Source organism: Schistocerca cancellata, chromosome 1 (assembly GCF_023864275.1).
Source record: "Schistocerca cancellata isolate TAMUIC-IGC-003103 chromosome 1, iqSchCanc2.1, whole genome shotgun sequence".
Lineage (NCBI taxonomy): Eukaryota > Metazoa > Arthropoda > Insecta > Orthoptera > Acrididae > Schistocerca > Schistocerca cancellata.
The window spans coordinates 1,237,957,712-1,237,976,439 of record NC_064626.1 but is presented as its reverse complement, the minus strand read 5'-3'; the positions used below and the strand labels follow the sequence as shown (position 1 = coordinate 1,237,976,439).

Genomic DNA, 18,728 nt, shown 5'->3' with positions numbered 1-18,728 from the left:
TGCACAATGGACATGAATAGATGCAGGTAATCAAACAGGATACTTACGTACGTGTGACATGTCACGGTCGTATCTTGAAGTATGAGCTGTCCCATATCACTCCAACCGCACACGACCCACACCGTTACAGTGCTTCCACCAGCTTCAACAGTCCTCTGCTGACATATACGGTCTATGGGTGCATGAGGTTGTCTCCGTCCGCTCGATACAATTTGAAACGCGACTCGTCCGACCAGGCAACATGTTTCCAGTCATCAATCAATTTCGGTGTTTTCGGGCCCAGGCCCAGGCAATCATTAAGGGTACACGAGTGGGGCTGCGACTCCGAAAGTCCATATCGATGATGTTTCGTAGAATGGTTCGCCCGCTGACACTTGTTGGTGGCCCAGCATTGAAATCTGCAGCAGTTTTCGGATGGGTTGCACTTCCGTCAAGTTGAACGATCCTCTTCAGTCGTCGTTGATCCCGTTCTTGCAGGATCTTTCTCCGGCCGCAATGATGTCTGATCTGATGTTTTACCCGATTCCTGACATTCACAGTACACACGTGAAATTGTTGTACGGGAAAATCCCCACTTCATCGCTGTCTCGTATGATGCTGTGTCCCATCGCTCGTGCGCCGACTGTAGCTCCACGTTGAAACTCACTTAAATGTTGATAACATGCCATTGTAGCAGCAGTAACCGATCTAATAACTGCGCCAGACACTTGCTGTTTTAAACAGGCGTTGCCAACATCACCGCCGAGTTCTGCCTGTTTATACAGGGTTATTACAAATGATTGAAGCGATTTCACAGCTCTACAATAACTTTATTATTTGAGATATTTTCACAATGCTTTGCACACACATACAAAAACTCAAAAAGTTTTTTTACGCATTCACAAATGTTCGATATGTGCCCCTTTAGTGATTCGGCAGACACCAAGCCGATAATCAAGTTCCTCCCACACTCGGCGCAGCATGTCCCCATCAATGAGTTCGAAAGCATCGTTGATGCGAGCTCGCAGTTCTGGCACGTTTTTTGGTAGAGGAGGTTTAAACACTGAATCTTTCACATAACCCCACAGAAAGAAATCGCATGGGGTTAAGTCGGGAGAGCGTGGAGGCCATGACATGAATTGCTGATCATGATCTCCACCACGACCGAACCATCGGTTTTCCAATCTCCTGTTTAAGAAATGCCGAACATCATGATGGAAGTGCGGTGGGGCACCATCCTGTTGAAAGATGAAGTCGGCGCTGTCGGTCTCCAGTTGTGGCATGAGCCAATTTTCCAGCATGTCCAGATACACGTGTCCTGTAACGTTTTTTTTTCGCGGAAGAAAAAGGGGCCGTAAACTTTAAACCGTGAGATTGCACACGAATTTCTGCACGAATGCGTGAGGATTCTCTACCGCCCAGATTCGCACATTGTGTCTGTTCACTTCACCATTAAGAAAAAATGTTGCTTCATCACTGAAAACAAGTTTCGCACTGAACGAATCCTCTTCCATGAGCTGTTGCAACCGCGCCGAAAATTCAAAGCGTTTGACTTTGTCATCGGGTGTCAGGGCTTGTAGCAATTGTAAACGGTAAGGCTTCTGCTTTAGCCTTTTCCGTTAGATTTCCCAGACCGTCGGCTGTGGTACGTTTAGCTCCCTGCTTGCTTTATTCGTCGACTTCCGCGGGCTACGCGTGAAACTTGCCCGCTCGCGTTCAACCGTTTCTTCGCTCACTGCAGGCCGACCAGTTGATTTCCCCTTACAGAGGCATCCAGAAGCTTTAAACTGCGCATACCATCGCCGAATGGAGTTAGCAGTTGGTGGATCGTTGTTGAACTTCGTCCTGAAGTGTCGTTGCACTGTTATGACTGACTGATGTGAGTGCATTTCAAGCACGACATACGCTTTCTCGGCTTCTGTCGCCAATTTGTCTCACTGCGCTCTCGAGCGCTCTGGCGGCAGAAACCTGAAGTGCGGCTTCAGCCGAACAAAACTTTATGAGTTTTTCTACGTATCTGTGGTGTGTCGTGACCATATGTCAATGAATGGAGCTACAGTGAATTTATGAAATCGCTTCAATCATTTGTAATAACCCTGTATATCTCTGTATTTGAATACGCATGCGTCTACCAGTATCTTTTGCGCTTCAGTGTATTTCTTTCTTTTCAAGCTCCGATAGGTCTCGAAATTAAAACCACTGTGAGAACTCGATGAAGCTGTGTGCACAAGTGTTGCGCAGTGTGTCTAGTATGCCTGTCGATCGCATCACATCGCACTTTTCAGTTCTGATCGCACGGTGAGCGCGTACAGGGGCCTAAAGCAACACAATCCCCCATCAACTGCTGTTACTCGATTTCTGATGCCGAAGAGTGCCGCTTGATTTCATGCAGCTCACATAAAGTAACTGACTTGCGTGTAGTTATTCATGGCAAAACTTGGTAACACACAACAACATTTTGGCACAGACAACGAGCTGCGGACCAGCGTGTGGAATTGGTGGAAAGCACAGGCGGCATCCTTCCATGATGAGGGTACCCGAAAGTAGCTATCACTCCATGAGAATTATCAAAGTCGGCATACCCATCGTTGTTAAATAGGAAGAGAACTCACAGTCGATAGCAAAATTACAATTTTCAACACTACCGTCAGCTGCAATTTCATTATCAGTTTACTGATAACGGGTTTCGACGGTGAACTTCATCATCATCAGGCTCTCTAAATACATAGTGGCTGAATTTTCCCGAAACACATCAATCAGAAAGCCCCACGTGAAAATACGAGGTGTGGCTAGAAAAAAACCGGACTAGTGCTGGTGAAACAATAAAACAAATGAAATAAGGCTGAAAGTCGCGTGGCCTGTCACGTGACTCTCGCTCCGCCTACTGCTCGAGTTTCATCTGCCTCCTGCACTCAGTCTGCCCGTGGCGTCTGTTTTAAGTAGTTGACGTTTTGTCTGTGCGTCGGAAAATGTTGAGTGTACAGAAAGAACAGCGTGTTAACATAAAATTTTGTTTCAAACTAGGAAAATCTGCAAGTGAAACGTTTGTAATATTACAACAAGTGTACGGCGATGATTGTTTATCGCGAACACAAGTGTTTGAGTGGTTTAAACGATTTAAAGATGGCCGCGAAGACACCAGTGATGACACTCGCACTGGCAGACCATGTCAGCAAAAACTGATGCAAACATTGAAAAAATCGGTAAACTTGTTCGACAAGATCGCTGCTCTGCTCTGATTGTTAAACGGCGACCTTGTCGAACAAGTTTACCGATTTTTTCAATGTTTGCATCAGTTTTTGCTGACAATGGTCTGCCAGTGCGAGTGTCATCACTGGTGTCTTCGCGGCCATCTTTAAATCGTTTAAACCACTCAAACACTTGTGTTCGCGATAAACAATCATCGCCGTACACTTGTTGTAACATTACAAACGTTTCACTTGCAGATTATCCTAGTTTGAAACAAAATTTGATGTTAACACGCTGTTCTTTCTGTACACTCAACATTTTCCGACGCACAGACAAAACGTCAGCTACTTAAAACAGACGCCACGGGCAGACTGAGTGCAGGAGGCAGATGAAACTCGAGCAGTAGGCGGAGCGAGAGTCACGTGACAGGCCATGCGACTTTCAGCCTTATTGCATTCGTTTTATTGTTTCACCAGTACTAGTCCGGTTTTTTTCTAGCCACACCTCGTAACCAGTATTCGCATCAGCTCTTGTAGTGAGTAATCACCCAAAGTGAGTCGCAACCTGTATGTGGTTGCTTACTACGAGAGCTGATGCGGATACCGGTTAGATTCACGTTGGTCTCTCTGACTAACGTCTTTCTGGAAAATTTAGCCACTGTGTTTCTAGAGGGCCTGATGATGGCGAAGTGTATCGTCGAAACTGGTTGTCAATAAATTGATAATCAAATTACAGCTGACGGTAGTGTTTACAACTGTAACAACGTTAAAGTCGGGGCGGCGACTATGTAGAGAAGCAGGCGGAAGGTGTCGCTAAATGTTGCACATAAAACATTTTTCTTTATTTTCAGTGTGGTTTCCTTTTCGCCGCCGATTGGAGCTTAAAAGGGAAATAGCTTCCGTAGTATTCTCATCCAAGCTTACTTGGTCTCGATGCTGAGCCAGGTTAGAGCGATTTTGCTGCGGCAGCTCTGAGCAGTAAATTTCGCACAGAATACAAGCCAAATTCTCTTAAAATTTTAATCATTCATTCAGCTTACTATACCTGCTTGCTCTAAATGTGGAAAAATGTGAGTTAATGCAGAAGAGTAGCAAAAATAATCCCGTAATGTACTGTATTAGTGGTGTGTTGCATGACATAGTCACGTCGATGAAATACATATAAAGGCGCAACGGTGGAAGGTGACATGAAACGGAAGGAGCACCTGAGTTCGGTAGCAGCAAGGACAAATGGTTGACTTCGGTTTACTGAGAGAATTTTGGGAAAGCGTGGTTCGATTATAAAGGATCCGCGTGAAGAACACTAGAGCGACCCATTCTTAGGTACTGCTCGAGTGTTTGAGATCCCCATAAGGTCAAATTAAAGCAAGGTATCACAGCAGTTCAAAGGCGTGCTGCTAGACTTTTTAACAGTAGCTTCAAGAAAAACGTGAGTGTTACGGAGATGCTTCACTGGAGGGATGAAGGCGTTATTTCATTCACAAAACACAACTGAGAAAATTTAGAGAACCGGCATTTGCGGCTGACTGCACAATGAGTGTACTGCCGCTAAATTAAAATTTACGTAAGGATCGTGAAAACAAGAGAAATCAGGACTCATCCGCAGGCACTTAGTCTCCTGTCTCCGCTCTATCTCCGAGTGGAACAGGAAAGAAAATGGCTAGCAGTGGTTCAGGGTTCCCCCCTCCACGCACCGTACGAAGGCTCACGAAGTATGTATGCATATATAGATGTAAAGAAGAGGTACACTCTCCAACCCCGGTGATAGAGAACAGTGCTGACAGGGCACGTTGCTGGTGATCTCAGATGGTTTGAGCATGTGGATTTTCATCATTCCAGACTCACCTTTGCAGCATTTGGAACAAAAAACATCACGGTCGAAGGACCAATCACTTATTTGTTCTTGAGCCGTCAGTCTTTGCTGCGGCCTATCATGAATTCCTCTCTTGTTCAAAACTTTTCATCTCAGAATAGCACTTTCACCCTATCCTCTTCAGCTCCCTCTATTTACCATGGTAGTTATTTCATGATGTCATAATACATGACCTTTCATCCTGCCCCTTCTTCTTGTTAGCCAAATTGATCTATTCCGAATATTTTCTCTGTAAATCTGCTCGCTTTTATAATCGCTAAATCCTCTTGTTCAAACCATTAATTGCACATTTTCATGTTACTCTACCGGTAACACTCAATATTCAACAACCAGTTCAGTCTGAGCTGCCAAATTCCACTGTGGGTATGTCACAGACGATTTTTTGTGAGAGGTAGCGTCACCAACGTCTGTGCGGTAGGCAGCTGCTTATTGTGAAACAAACATGTGCCACACACACACATACACACACACACACACACACACACACACACACACGCATTACTTATTGAAGACTATGTGCTGCCCAAAATATTCTTCCAATCTTACGTTGCTTAGCTCAAAGTACTGATCTTTGAATACTCTAAGTTCTGTGTAATTATCACTCAAAAGATTTGGAATGAACTGTGTTTGAAGCTGTAAGATGGCAAGAACTACACCCTTTCGTGAAGTCATTAAAGATCACCTAACTCACGTTGAGCGAACAGTAGGGCTGAACAAAAATGACTGACAAGGCACAATTCATCTTGGTATAGTATGGACGTATTGGAATAATTAATGTCGGGTGATGGTTATAATGTAATTCACACGACATGAAAAGACATGAAAACTTTGCGGAAACGCGTCGATTTACTGGAGGCTAGTTTATCCCAACCGTGGCCGGCTGGGGAGCAGCGAAGGGAAGCGACAATAGGCAGCTTAGGGCGGCTCAAGCTCTGAGAAAGCGGTAATGGGGCGCGGCCTCCAGCTGCCTTAAGATGGGTGACAGTGAGTGGGTGGTTGATCCAATGCTGTTGTACTGGGAAGCAGATGGAGGACTTGTACGCCTGTTCATAAATGTCCATCGTCCCGTTTTCAGTGAAACATGCGAGTAAGCCACGCAAAGCTACAGTGGAGCGGTCAACAGAGGTCAAAATATGCATGTTCGTGACTTAGCAACTTCACGCTGAATTCACGGTCCGCAGGATCTGAAGTAAACCAGATGAAGAGTGATAGAATGAAATACGCCAGCCTCCGATGGGAACATAGGACGAAGGAATTTGAAGTACTCTCCTGGGAGTCAGAACTCCAGAAAAATTGGTGTTTTGTGCAGACGCTAACCTTGATGGGTGACCTGGGAGGAGCTAAATAGCAGAAGTTGAGAGGAAGGGAAATTTTGTGGGAATTTTTTCACTTCCCAGAGCAGGCATTGGTCGGCACTGGGAAGTGACGCATTATTAACGCGACTTGCGCTGCAATTGGCGTAAGTGATTTTGCTGGAGGGGAAACCGAGGCAAAGAGCGGACTGGGAGAAGTCCCCATAGTGGACTTCCATTCCCAGCTTGCATAGAGTGTGGACGTGGCGTTCTTTACTCAGCTTGCCTGAGAAAGAGTGAGCATCTCTGCAGTTTAGGACCTTGCAAATGGAATGATTGAGCTTTGAGATAGAAAGTTTTGGTTCAGCTACGTACTGAGCAAGATAGCTAGGAGTGAATAGACGAGCGTACCCTTGCAGCACCACGAGGTCGGCCGACGTCCACACAACGACGCCACTCCGCCACGCTGTATTCGGTGACACTGCGCCTGCTCCGGCCACTGATTAATTTGTTGGATCACGTCGGCAAAGTTTCCACGAGGGTTTCATGGGCCGTGTATTGTAGAATTCTTCTCCCACTTTGCATTACGCCTGGGTCAGTCGATAGGAATTACTTTTGATTTATCGCGCTTTACTCCACGCAAACGCAATTTATTACCACTGCCTGTTAGGAGAGTCATGTAATGTGATGATTGAAGGTCGTGAGTTAAAATAAATCTGTGCTAATCGACTGGATATGTTTTCAATCAAGTAGTTGAAATCCCAAGTCACTTTCTTAATTAATTTTATGTTCAACATTTGCATCTGGTGTTCAATAGCTGAATATAACATCAATGTGCACCCCTTTTTTAATTAAAAGGGATCAATTCTGAACCAATTAATTTCAACACTGCCACTGCAGTTCAATCAGGAGTCACAGGGCCTTATTACTTTCTTTGTGTTATCGGACATTGCGGCAGTTTTGCACTCTCTGTTGATCTGTTAGTCAATTACCTGGGGTGAACACACACCAAAACAAATTACCTAGGGTGAACACACACCAAAACCAGGTAAGTGACGGGTGGGGTGTTACAAAGCCTCTACTGTGATTTGCACGTATGAAGGCGATTCTGAGGGGACTAGCAGGGGAGGGCTCAGTGTACCTTGTGATGGTCCAATCAGTAGCGTCATTTGGCCGCGTCTCACCGTAGTGAGCACAGATAATTAGCACTGTCTTTCATGTCACTTTAGGTACGAAGAAATCACTTCGCCGCTGTAATGTTCATTACAGGTGGCATAAACTCTAGCATAAGTCTTACATTTTACAAGCAACGGCGATAGTTTTCCGCACACCTAAATTTATCTATGGCAGAATTTCAATCAGAAACTGTGGTTCGTCCGCAGCTCGGCTTTCCGGGTTCGATTCCCGGCGGGGTCAGGGATTTTCTCTGCCTCGTGATGACTGGGTGTTGTGTGATGTCCTTAGGTTAGTTAGGTTTAAGTAGTTCTAAGTTCTAGGGGACTGATGACCATAGATGTTAAGTCCCATAGTGCTCAGAGCCATTTGCACCATTTGAACCAAAACTGTGGTTCAAGGTGACGCTTACCCCAGTGTTGCCACTTACTATCTGCGCAGAACAGATCACGTATCCGTCTTCTTACCTACACCTCACACTAGTAATTCCAGCATATTTTCCGAGGTTATGTAGATCGAACGTTCGTCTCTCGGTGCCGAATACGTGACGTACGGATATGAATGCTACTCCAGCTATTTTGTTAAACATAGCATCCCCTTCCAGGGATATTGACAAGCGTGGTGCATGTCACATGGAACCAATACGTGTGTGCGTGCGTGAGTGACTGATCGACGTCGCAGCAACAAAACCCAGCATCAACAAAACGGTAATTACGGCCGGCTAGGGCTTTTCCGGCGGCCGACGGATAAATGGACGCGGCAAAGGCAAATGTTTGCCCGAATTAATGGCGGTATTTGGCCGGCTGGAGCTATTTGCCGTGCGGTAGATTGATCATAAGTTTTACATTGTCCCGTATGGCGGCATGTGAGACTGACAAGTGTCAGTCACGCGCCGTTCTGTTCCTAGCGACAGCCAATAGGAAGCGTTTTATCAGCAGCGGCGGACGGTCCGTCACGGAGAACGTGAGGCCAATTAAGGCTATGCATGTTAAAATGGAAGCGTAGTCCCAGGAGAGCCGTACGTCGCTTATCTGCATCTGTAGTTTACAGGTGAGCTGAGAGCGGCTTATTTGCGTGCGCACTGTAGGTCTAGTCACATGATTTTTCAGTCGTTTGAAGTCTCACGACAACACATCGACGACTCCAACAGGAACATCGCAACAGAAGCTCTCACACAGCGTATAATCCGTCATACCTGTACACCCTTATACAACGTGAGACATCTTCGACAGTTGTATGAAAAACTAACCAGAACGAGTACATATTTACGCTACTGGCCATTAAAATTGCTACACCAAGAAGAAATGCAGATTGGACAAATATATTATACTAGAACTGACATGTGCTTACATTTTCACGCAATTTGGGTGCATACATCCTGAGAAATCAGTACCCAGAACAACCACCTCGGGCCGTAATGACGGCCTTGATACGCCTGGGCATTGAGTCAAACAGAGCTTGGATGGCGTGTACAGGTACAGCTGCCAATGCAGCTTCAACACGATACCAGAGTTCATCAAGAGTAGTGACTGGCGTATTGTGACGAGCCAGTTGCTCCGCCATCATTGACCAGACGTTTTCAATTGGTGAGAGATCTGGAGAATGTGCTCGGCCAGGGCAGCAGTCGAACATTTTTTGTATCCAGAAAGGCCCGTATAGAACCTGCAACACGCGGCCGTGCATTATGCTGCTGAAATGTAGGGTTTCGCAGGGATCGAATGAAGGGTAGAGCCACGGGTCGTAACACATCTGAAATGTAACGTCCACTGTTCAAAGTGCCGTCAATGCGAACAAGAGGTGACCGAGACGTGTAACCAATGGCACACCATACCATCAAGCCGGGTGATACGCCAGTATGGCGATAACGAATACAGGCTTCCAATGTGCGTTCTCCGCGAGGTCGCCAAACACGGATGTGACCATCATGATGTAAACAGAACCTGGATTCATCCGAAAAAAATGACGTTTTGCCATTCGTCCAGCCAGGTTCGTCGTTGAGTACACCATCGCAGGCGCTCCGGTCTTTGATGCAGCGTCAAGGGTATCCGCAGCCATGGTCTCCGAGCTGATAGTCCATGCTGCTGCTAACGTCGTCGAACTGTTGGTGCAGATGGCTGTTGTCTTGCAATCGTCCCCATCTTTTGACTCAGGGATTGAGACGTGGCCGCATGATCCGTTACAGCCATGCGGATAAGATGCCTGTCATCTCGACTGCTAGTGATACGAGGCCGTTGGGATCCAGCACGGCGTTCCGTATTACCCTTCTGAACCCACCGATTCCATATTCCGCTAACACTCATTGGATCTCGACCAACGCGAGCAGCAATGTCGCGATACGATAAACCGCAATCACGATAGGCTACAATCCGGCCTTTATCAAAGTCGGAAACGTGATGCTACGTATTTCTCCTCCTTACACGAGGCTTGTGTATGAGAAATGGGTTGGAAACTTTCCTCAAGTCAGCACGTTGTAGGTGTCGCCACCGGTGCCAACCTTATGTGAATGCTCTGAAAAGCTAATCATTTGCATACCACGGCATCTTCTTTCTGTCGGTTAAATTTCGCGTCTGTAGCACGTCATCTTCGTGGTGTTGCAATTTTAATGGCCAGTAGTGTCTATCGAAGTACAGTTTTCGATAAGTTACAGAGGACAAAGAGGCGAATTTTCTGCCGTACGCAGTTAATCTTTAATGTTTAAGGGCTGCTGGTAGGGGACGCAACTAGACGCGAATATTTTAAGATTCTTTATTGATAATGATAAGTCCTGCGTGTTGTGTACTACGTCGTACACAATAGTAAGGAGACTAGTGCAGCAGCTGTCATCGTAGGGAAGCTGGACAGTAGAAGAAAAGATTAGCGAACACGTAAATACAGCAAACGGATGTCTTACTTAACTTGCAGCTTTCTCCAAGCGTTGCGAAGAAACTTTGCGAAAGAACAAACAGCAATAAAGTTCAGCTAGCAAAAGATCGTCAAAGGGGCGTTATGCCATGTGAGGCTCCTGCTACTAATGCAAAGCGAACCTGTCGAAGGCTGACTCAGATTGAAGACTGCAACTGGCAAGGGGACCCTCCACACTGTAAATCATGGATTTTGATGCGCTTCAAATATGTTGTAGAGGCACTTACACTGACAAGGAAACCTCCCCATCGCACCCCCCCTCAGAATTAGTTATAAGTTGGCACATTGGATAGGCCTTGAAAAACTGAACACAAATCAACCGAGAAAACAGGAAGAAGTTGTGTGGAACTATGAACAAATATTCAAAATATAGAAAATGAGTACTCCATGTGCAAGACAGACAACAACAAGGATAGGGTGAACTCAGAAGCGCCGGGGTCCCGTGGTTAGCGTGAGCAGCTGCGCAACGAGAGGTCCTTGGTTCAAGTCTTCCCTTGGGTGAAAAGTTTAATTTTTTATTTTCAGTTTATGTGACAAACTCCTATGTTTTCATCACGTTTTTGGGAGTGATTATCACATCCATAAGAAAACCTAAATCGGGCAAGGTAGAAGAATCTTTTTACCCATTCGCCAAGTGTACAAGTTAGGTGGGTCTACAACATATTCCTGTCATGTGACGCACATGCCGTTACCAGTGTCGTATAGAATATATCAGATGTGTTTTCCTGTGGAGGAATCGGTTGACCTATGACCTTGCGATCAAATGTTTTCGGTTCCCATTGGGGAGGCACGTCCTTTCGTCTACTAATCGCATGGTTTGCGGTGCGGTCGCAAAACACAAACACTAAACTTATTACAGTGAACAGAGACGTCAGTGAACGAAAATACAGATCATAACTTTGCGAAAATAAAGATAGTAAACTTTTCACTCGAGGGAAGACTTGAATTGAGGACCTCTCATTCCGCACCAACCGCTCTTGTGGCTTGTTTGTCTCCACACTCTGCGGCCACACACCTCTTCGATTGTCAGTGCATTCCAGTCCGGCTCTTCAGCTCACCAGCTCTGTAGACGGCTTCGTCTCGTTAGCTGTCCACCGACTACATCCACTGGTTCTGAGCCGGCAGCTGTAACTACGATCACTGCAACGCATTCGGCTTGTTACGCGGACTGAGAAAAGTCGAGCAGAAGCCCCAACCCCGCCCAGGCACCACCCCTGGACTCTTCGGTGACCGTGGATTGCGTAATGTAAATGATGCTCCAAGTGTTCCCCTCTTCCGGAAACGGATCAAAACGTTTCAGGAGACCGGTTCAGTACAACAAGGCCAAATAGAAAACTGGGCGATGAAAGTCACCAAGAACGGGCGAATCCATGGAGACTGTAAATCGGTCTGTCCGTGACGATCCTAACCTCTCCATTGGTAAGCGTGCAAGTTCTTTAAATGTGCATCAGTCATCACTGCACCGAATTGCGCAAAATGACCTTAAACTGCATCTTTTCAAAATCCGATTGGTGCAAAAAGTAAAGGCTATGGATACCAGACACGGGCTGCAGTTCATTAATGGTGTGACTAAGTGCTCTTCATTTAACAGCATCTTGTTTTCAGGTAAGGCTCATTCTCACCTGAACGGTCACGTCACTAAGCAAAATTGCCGCTATTGGAGTGCAATGAATCCTAAACAAAGGCGTCAGAAACCCCTTCATCAGCCAAAAGCTACTGTATTGGCTGCGATGTCGGCTCGATGAATAACTGGCCCGTACTATTTCCGAGACGAGAGCGGTCGTAGAGTTACGGCGAATTAGGAACATTATGTGACGATATTAAATGACAATTTGGCACCTGAACTGCAAAACTTTCCTGGTTGTAGTCAAAGAACGTGGTTTCAGCAAAATAGAGCAACGGCACATAAGTCCACTGCGTCTATACTGCGAGTTCATGAAATTTTCTGCGACAAAACGAGATCCAGGAGGGGTCATATAAGTTGGCCACCGCGTAATCCAAATCTGAGCCCCATGGATGTTTTTCTTATGGGGAAATGTCAAATGTAAAGTCTACGTCAGTAATCCGACTTCTCCGAAGCAAATGGTTCAAATGGCTCTGAGCACTATGGGACTCAACTTCTGAGGTCATCAGTCCCCTAGAACTTTGATCTACTTAAACCTAACCTAACCTAAGGACATCACACACATCCATGCCCGAGGCAGGATTCGAACCTGCGACCGTAACGGTCGCGTGATTACAGACTGTAGTGCCTAGAACCGCTCGGCCACCTGTGCCAGCCCGGAGCAAGTGGAAGAAAATACCTGCAGCGCAGCTATTCCAGTGTCTGCATGCCGAGCCTTCATGCACAATTTTTTTTTCATGGTTTAAATGAGTGTCGTAGGCATGCTTTATTGCATTTAAATGACGTTATTTTTAAGAAGTGAATTCCTGAGCCGTACATCTGAATAATAAATACAGATTTTGTCGACGGACCTCAACCTAGAAGTATGAACTTGTAATATCTCTTTATATTCGATGAATTATTCTGATAAAATTCTACCCTTTAATGACGTTTACTAATTTTCTATCTTCATACTCGCAGAATCCATGCGAAAAGTATTTCATACAATAGCTATGCCATGAGCGCATAAGTATTCTTTGTAGTACTCTCTCTGGTGGTTGTTAGAAAAAAGCTTCCGAGATTGTCTTCGTGCCGATTAGCCTGAGCTTGGTTTGGAAGAACTGTAATCTGATTATTGAGATTTATCACAGAAGATAACTGATACGAACTGTACGATTGAAAGGAAATATATATAGATGGCTCCTTCAAATAAAAGGTGTGTATTTGAAATTTGTGAATTAATGATATTTATCGATATATTGCGTAGTTGTTAATCAGAAGGGACTTCCGAAAGACTGGATACGAACCTGCATTTAATAATCCAAGAGCTCCATTACTTCTTCGGAAGGTTAAACTTCATCAAAGCCAAATATCCGCTTGATCTGAGGTTTCCCGACTGATTATACAACGCTCCCAAAATTACGAGGCATTCTATTTGTACAGACTAGCAGACTGCCGCAAAGCACGGGCCTGCAGAGAAGATGAATCGTCGCCTGATGTCATTCTAACAAGTAAAATTTCAGAATCATTTTGAGTGACTGAGCTATGACTGTGTTTCCTATCATGAATGATTGATTGATCGAACGAATTGAGAGCTACAGAATTACGTAGATAGCAGGAAAAATTACAAACTTATTTCAACAGAAACTGTCGCTTGTCCGAACGCGGCTGAGTCTCCACGCCGGGAATTCGATTTTAAAGACGTTTCCACGCAGAAAGAGAACACGTCGTGCACTGCCAGACCATTACGGAATTCGCAGGCGGCTGAATGGCGTGCCGTCAGATAACTTTTACCCCGGTTCGCGCAAGAGTTGCTGGGGGCGTAGTCGTATCTGCTGAAACGCGCCCGCACCGCTTCCCGTATGCCTGCTACGTGCCAGGTGATAGTGACGGAGGTTGCATACGTGAATTGTGGCGACCATTCCCCGCACCTGTGAGGCGTGAAAGGGAAGAAGAAAAGGGTGAGGGGAGGGGAGAGGGGAGAGGGTAGACCAGCGCGGAATAAAGTAACGGCGTCTCTCCCCTTCCCCCCCCCTCCCTGAAAGCTCCCCTAGCGTAGGAGTGCAACGCAATCTCGCGGACCGTGAAGCGAGGGGGGCCCCACTCTTGGCCCGAGAGACAAGGTCCATCCGGGGCGTCGCAGGAGGATACATTTCCAGAGGCGGAGGTGGGGCGGGGAGGGTGGGGGGTGCGAGACAAAGAAGGGAAGCTGACGGCGCCGTCTTCCTGCGAGCTCCTGAGCCGAATGATATGATTAATTCAGCAGCAGCAGCAGCAGCGCAGGAGGGGTTGGAGGTGCGCCGCGAGGTGACAGGCAAGGAAAGAAGCACAGGGCCTCAGATGTTGGCGCGCACGACTGCAGACACGGCCCCCCGTATTGAAAATCGGGGATGCAGCTAACTTATTTATCAGCCGCGAGGAGGGTCCGAGATGATTGGGAATGCTAGTCGTCTTCTGTACCTGCGGTTGCAGTTGGCAGTCTACGCAGCTGGAAGTTCTGTGTCTCCTCTCGTCTAATTCCTTCGGAAGGGATGATGATCCACATGCTAAAGAGATTCATCCAGATTCAGTGCACCACGGTCGATGACAAAAGCGTTTTCGTAGGAATAGGAATACCTGGACATGTAATGATAAAGTACCCCAGTCAAAAGTTCACAGCTCATGCAGACAACAGACAAATAAATTGGAACGCAGCCGCATGATGTCGTCGACAACCGGTGATATTTCGACTGGGGAACACCCTGACATTTTTAAGGCATAAATGCAGCAAAGTAAGCTCTATGCAAGAGAATTCCGAACATCGGTTTGAAAAGAAACTCCAGGAAGATACGACACAAGCACAAACACACACACACACACACATCCGCCTCTGTGGCGGAGGTCGTTAACGTACGCCTGTGCGGTGGTGATAGACCCGGCGGTATGCCGGTTTTAAACCTGGTAGCGGAAAAATTTTGCCGGCCGCTGTGGCCGAGCGGTTTTAGCCGCTTCAGTCTGGAACGGCGCGACCGCTACGGTCTCAGGCTCGAATCCTGCCTCGGGCATGGATGTGTGTGATGTCCTTAGGTTAGTTAGGTTTAAGTAGTTCTAAGTTCTACGGGACTGATGACCTCCGATGTTAAGTCCCATAGTGCTCAGAGCCATTTGAACACACACACACACACACACACACACACACTCACACAAACTGTAAACACTAGTGCCATTACAAACCAACGACGATCAATATCAGAAGGTACCGATAGTGAAATTAATAATCAAAAATGGTTCAAATGGCTCTGAGCACTATGGGACTCAACTGCTGAGGTGATAAGTCCCCTAGAACTTAGAACTACTTAAACCTAACTAACCTAAGGACATCACACACATCCATGCCCGAGGCAGGATTCGAACCTACGACCGTAGCGGTCGCGCGGCTTCCGACTGTAGCGCCTAGAACCGCTCGGCCACCCCGGCCGGCTTTTAATAATAATCAACTGGCAACGTAGTAACTATTAACCCTGTGCCTCTCTTTCTTGACAAGACAGCGGTATTCCGTGAGGATTTCAACAGAAACCAACATCTCTATTTGTAAGGTTATTTGCTGCTTGCCGGCCACTAATACTTTGGCGTATTAGGGCTATAAAAGCCAAACAGCTGTGATCACGTTGCCGGCCGGTGTGGCCGAACGGTTCTAGGCGCTACAGTCTGCAACCGCGCGACCACTACGGTCGCAGGTTCGAATCCTGTCTCGGGCATGGATGTGTGTTATGTCCTTAGGTTAGTTAGGTTGAAGTAGTTCCACGTTCTAGGGGGCTGATGACCTCAGATGTTAAGTCCCATAGTGCTCAGAGCCATTTTAACCATTTTTTGAACTTGCTGCTTTCTTAGTAACAGCATCCCCATAGCTGGAAGTGCATGGCAGACTCTCCGTGTTGTTAATTCCACAGGGTGGCCAGTGCCAAGACAGTGTTGTGCAATGGCGGATTCCCTCGGCCGTTGCAAGCGTGTATGACGCTTATGCTCAGTACACAGGCCCTCAAAAATCCTAATAATCTGACCAATATAAGACACGTCACAGCTGCAAGGAATACGGTAGACACCCACCCTACGCAAGCCAAGAGATTTTAAATTCCAATGCCTTGAAAATGACAGGATGTGCTCCTGGGAAAATATCGCCGGTAGTCGACGAAATCAACCGGTTGCATTCCCGTGAGTTATCTGAACGTCGTACTCACCCGGAGAAATTCAGGTCTTTCAGTCGCAGAAAGTTCATGAAATCGTAGTCCGTACGATACCGTACGTAACAGAGAAGCATGTGCTGCTCTGAATGTGCTTACAGAAGACGACTGTAGCAGTAATTGTAAGAGGCACTCGTAAAGTTTCCTTTCGAAGGCTGTACAGTCCAGAATCGGTGTGTCAGTCAGGCAAATCGCCTTCAACATTGAGGCAGTCATCCATTCGACACATCAGATTGAAGACATCCGTTTGGTAAAACACCATGTCCTGGTGTAAGTCCGTAACTACTTGCTGCTCGTCCTAGCCTGACGGGAATCGGCAACACTGCAAGGCCTTTTTTCTTTAAGGGCCCAGACGCGTGATATTTTCATGGGGAGAGACCAGGACTATGGACCAGGAGCTCGATTATCTCCCCCTTGAGTGGCCTCCAAGATCGACCGGCCTCTTGCACCGGATGGCGACCAGCATGGAACTTAATTAGAATATATATTAACACCTTCGGGTACAGGACAAAATGCGTGCCCCGACCAGGACTCGAACCCGGGATCTCCTGCTTACATGGCAGACGCTCTTTTGATCTGAGCCAACGAGGGTACAGAGGGAGTATCTCACGCACACCTTCCGCGAGACCCACATTCTCACCTTGTATGTCCGAAAGAACAGACACCATATCCATATAAGTATACAGTTCTGGCAATACCTGCCATGACCTTCCTCTTCTGTGCGGATGCACACATATTACCCGAACTCTTACGGGTCTTGGTAAGAATGTTTTCCACGAGTAATGAGTGTGTTGGGTAGGGCACTACGAATGTAATGTGTGGACATATAAGGTGAGAATGTGGGTCTCGCGGGAGGCGTGCGCGAGATAGTCCCTGCAGTCGCACTATCCTCTGTGCCCTCGGTGGCTCAGATGGATAGAGCGTCTGCCATGTAAGCAGGAGATCCCGGGTTCGAGTCCCGGTGGGGGCACACATTTCACCTGTCCCCGTTGATATATATCAACGCCCGTGAGCTAGTTTATCGAAACAAGATGCCAGCTGAAGGTATTAATATACAATTATAATGTCATTCTAGACGGCTGCAGGTCATCAAGAACAGGTAACATATTCATATAAGTACATAGCACAGAACTTGGCGCACCATCTCTCAATTGTTGTTTTCGACAGACGTCAAAAAATGGTTCAAATGGCTCTGAGCACTATGGGACTTAACATCTATGGTCATCAGTCCCCTAGAACTTAGAACTACTTAAACCTAACTAACCTAAGGACAGCACACAACACCCAGCCATCACGAGACAGAGAAAATCCCTAACCCCGCCGGGAATCGAACCCGGGAACCCGGGCGCGGGAAGCGAGAACGCTACCGCACGACCACGAGATGCGGGCTTCGACAGACGTGCCGACCCAGACACAGTCTCCATTCTCCGATAGAAGTCTTGTGGTATTTGTCTTTCGGCAGCCAAGGAAAGGTGAATAGTACGTTTTCCCTGTCTGGACGCATTAGGTAACAACGTCACCACAAGAAAAATGGCTCAAATGGCTCTGAGCACTATGGGACTCAACTGCTGAGGTCATAAGTCCCCTAGAACTTAGAACTACTTAAACCTAACTAACCTAAGGACATCACACACATCCATGCTTGAGGCAGGATTCGAACCTGCGACCGTAGCGGTCACGCCGTTCCAGACTGTAGCGCCTAGAACCGCTCGGCCACTCCGCCGGGCAACGTCACCACAGTTATCGTTTCCGCATACATCATACGCACGTTAGAAAGACACGAATGCCACACTAATCTCTTGTCTAGATGTCAGTCCTTATATACTCGCATCGGAGTCAAGCTACGTTGCATATAAGCTCTAGCAACACACTTCAATGGAAACTTTTTGATCGCCTCATGTACTTTTCAGATAAAAGCCCACATCGATGATTATATCTACGAATATAAGATCCTTGAAGGGTGTTTGTTGAGTAGCCCATCATCTTTCAGACCTAGGAATTGTTCGTCCGATATTTCACCTGATAGTAGTAGTAGTAGAAGGGTTTTGTGGGCGCACGACAGCAAGGTCTTCAGCGCCCGTTCAGTACCATAGTGAGACGGGGGTCAAGAAAGAAACTCAGAACATTTACATCAAACGGAACATAAAACACGGGGAACAATCATGGAAAAATATGTGCTCACCCACACCGAAGCGTGGGATGAAGCAGGGCGTCAGCAGTAAAACATGGACAACACAGGAAGAAAAAGGTAGAGGGAGCTAAAACAATGGAGCAGATGGAAAAAAAGGAGGATTCAGCCACTCTGCAATACACTAAAACCGCCAGCCTAAAAGTTTAGGCCAGAGTCCAGACACATCACAAAACTTAAAAACCCTAGACACACACGTCTCATCGTTAGCTAAAACACAGGGCAGATCCCCATCAACTTGTGCTTCTGCCCTTGCATCACGGTATAAAACGCAGTCTGTTAAAATGTGCTGGACAGAGATGTGCACACCA

General features: G+C 46.6%; 1 non-coding gene across 1 annotated transcript; it reads left to right on the top strand.

Annotated features, from left to right (window-relative positions):
- Positions 1-17,124: 17,124 nt before the first annotated feature.
- Positions 17,125-17,199, top strand: Trnat-ugu (transfer RNA threonine (anticodon UGU)). The gene has a single exon. It is a non-coding gene; the product is annotated as a tRNA-Thr (tRNA).
- The last annotated feature ends 1,529 nt before the right edge of the window (positions 17,200-18,728 follow it).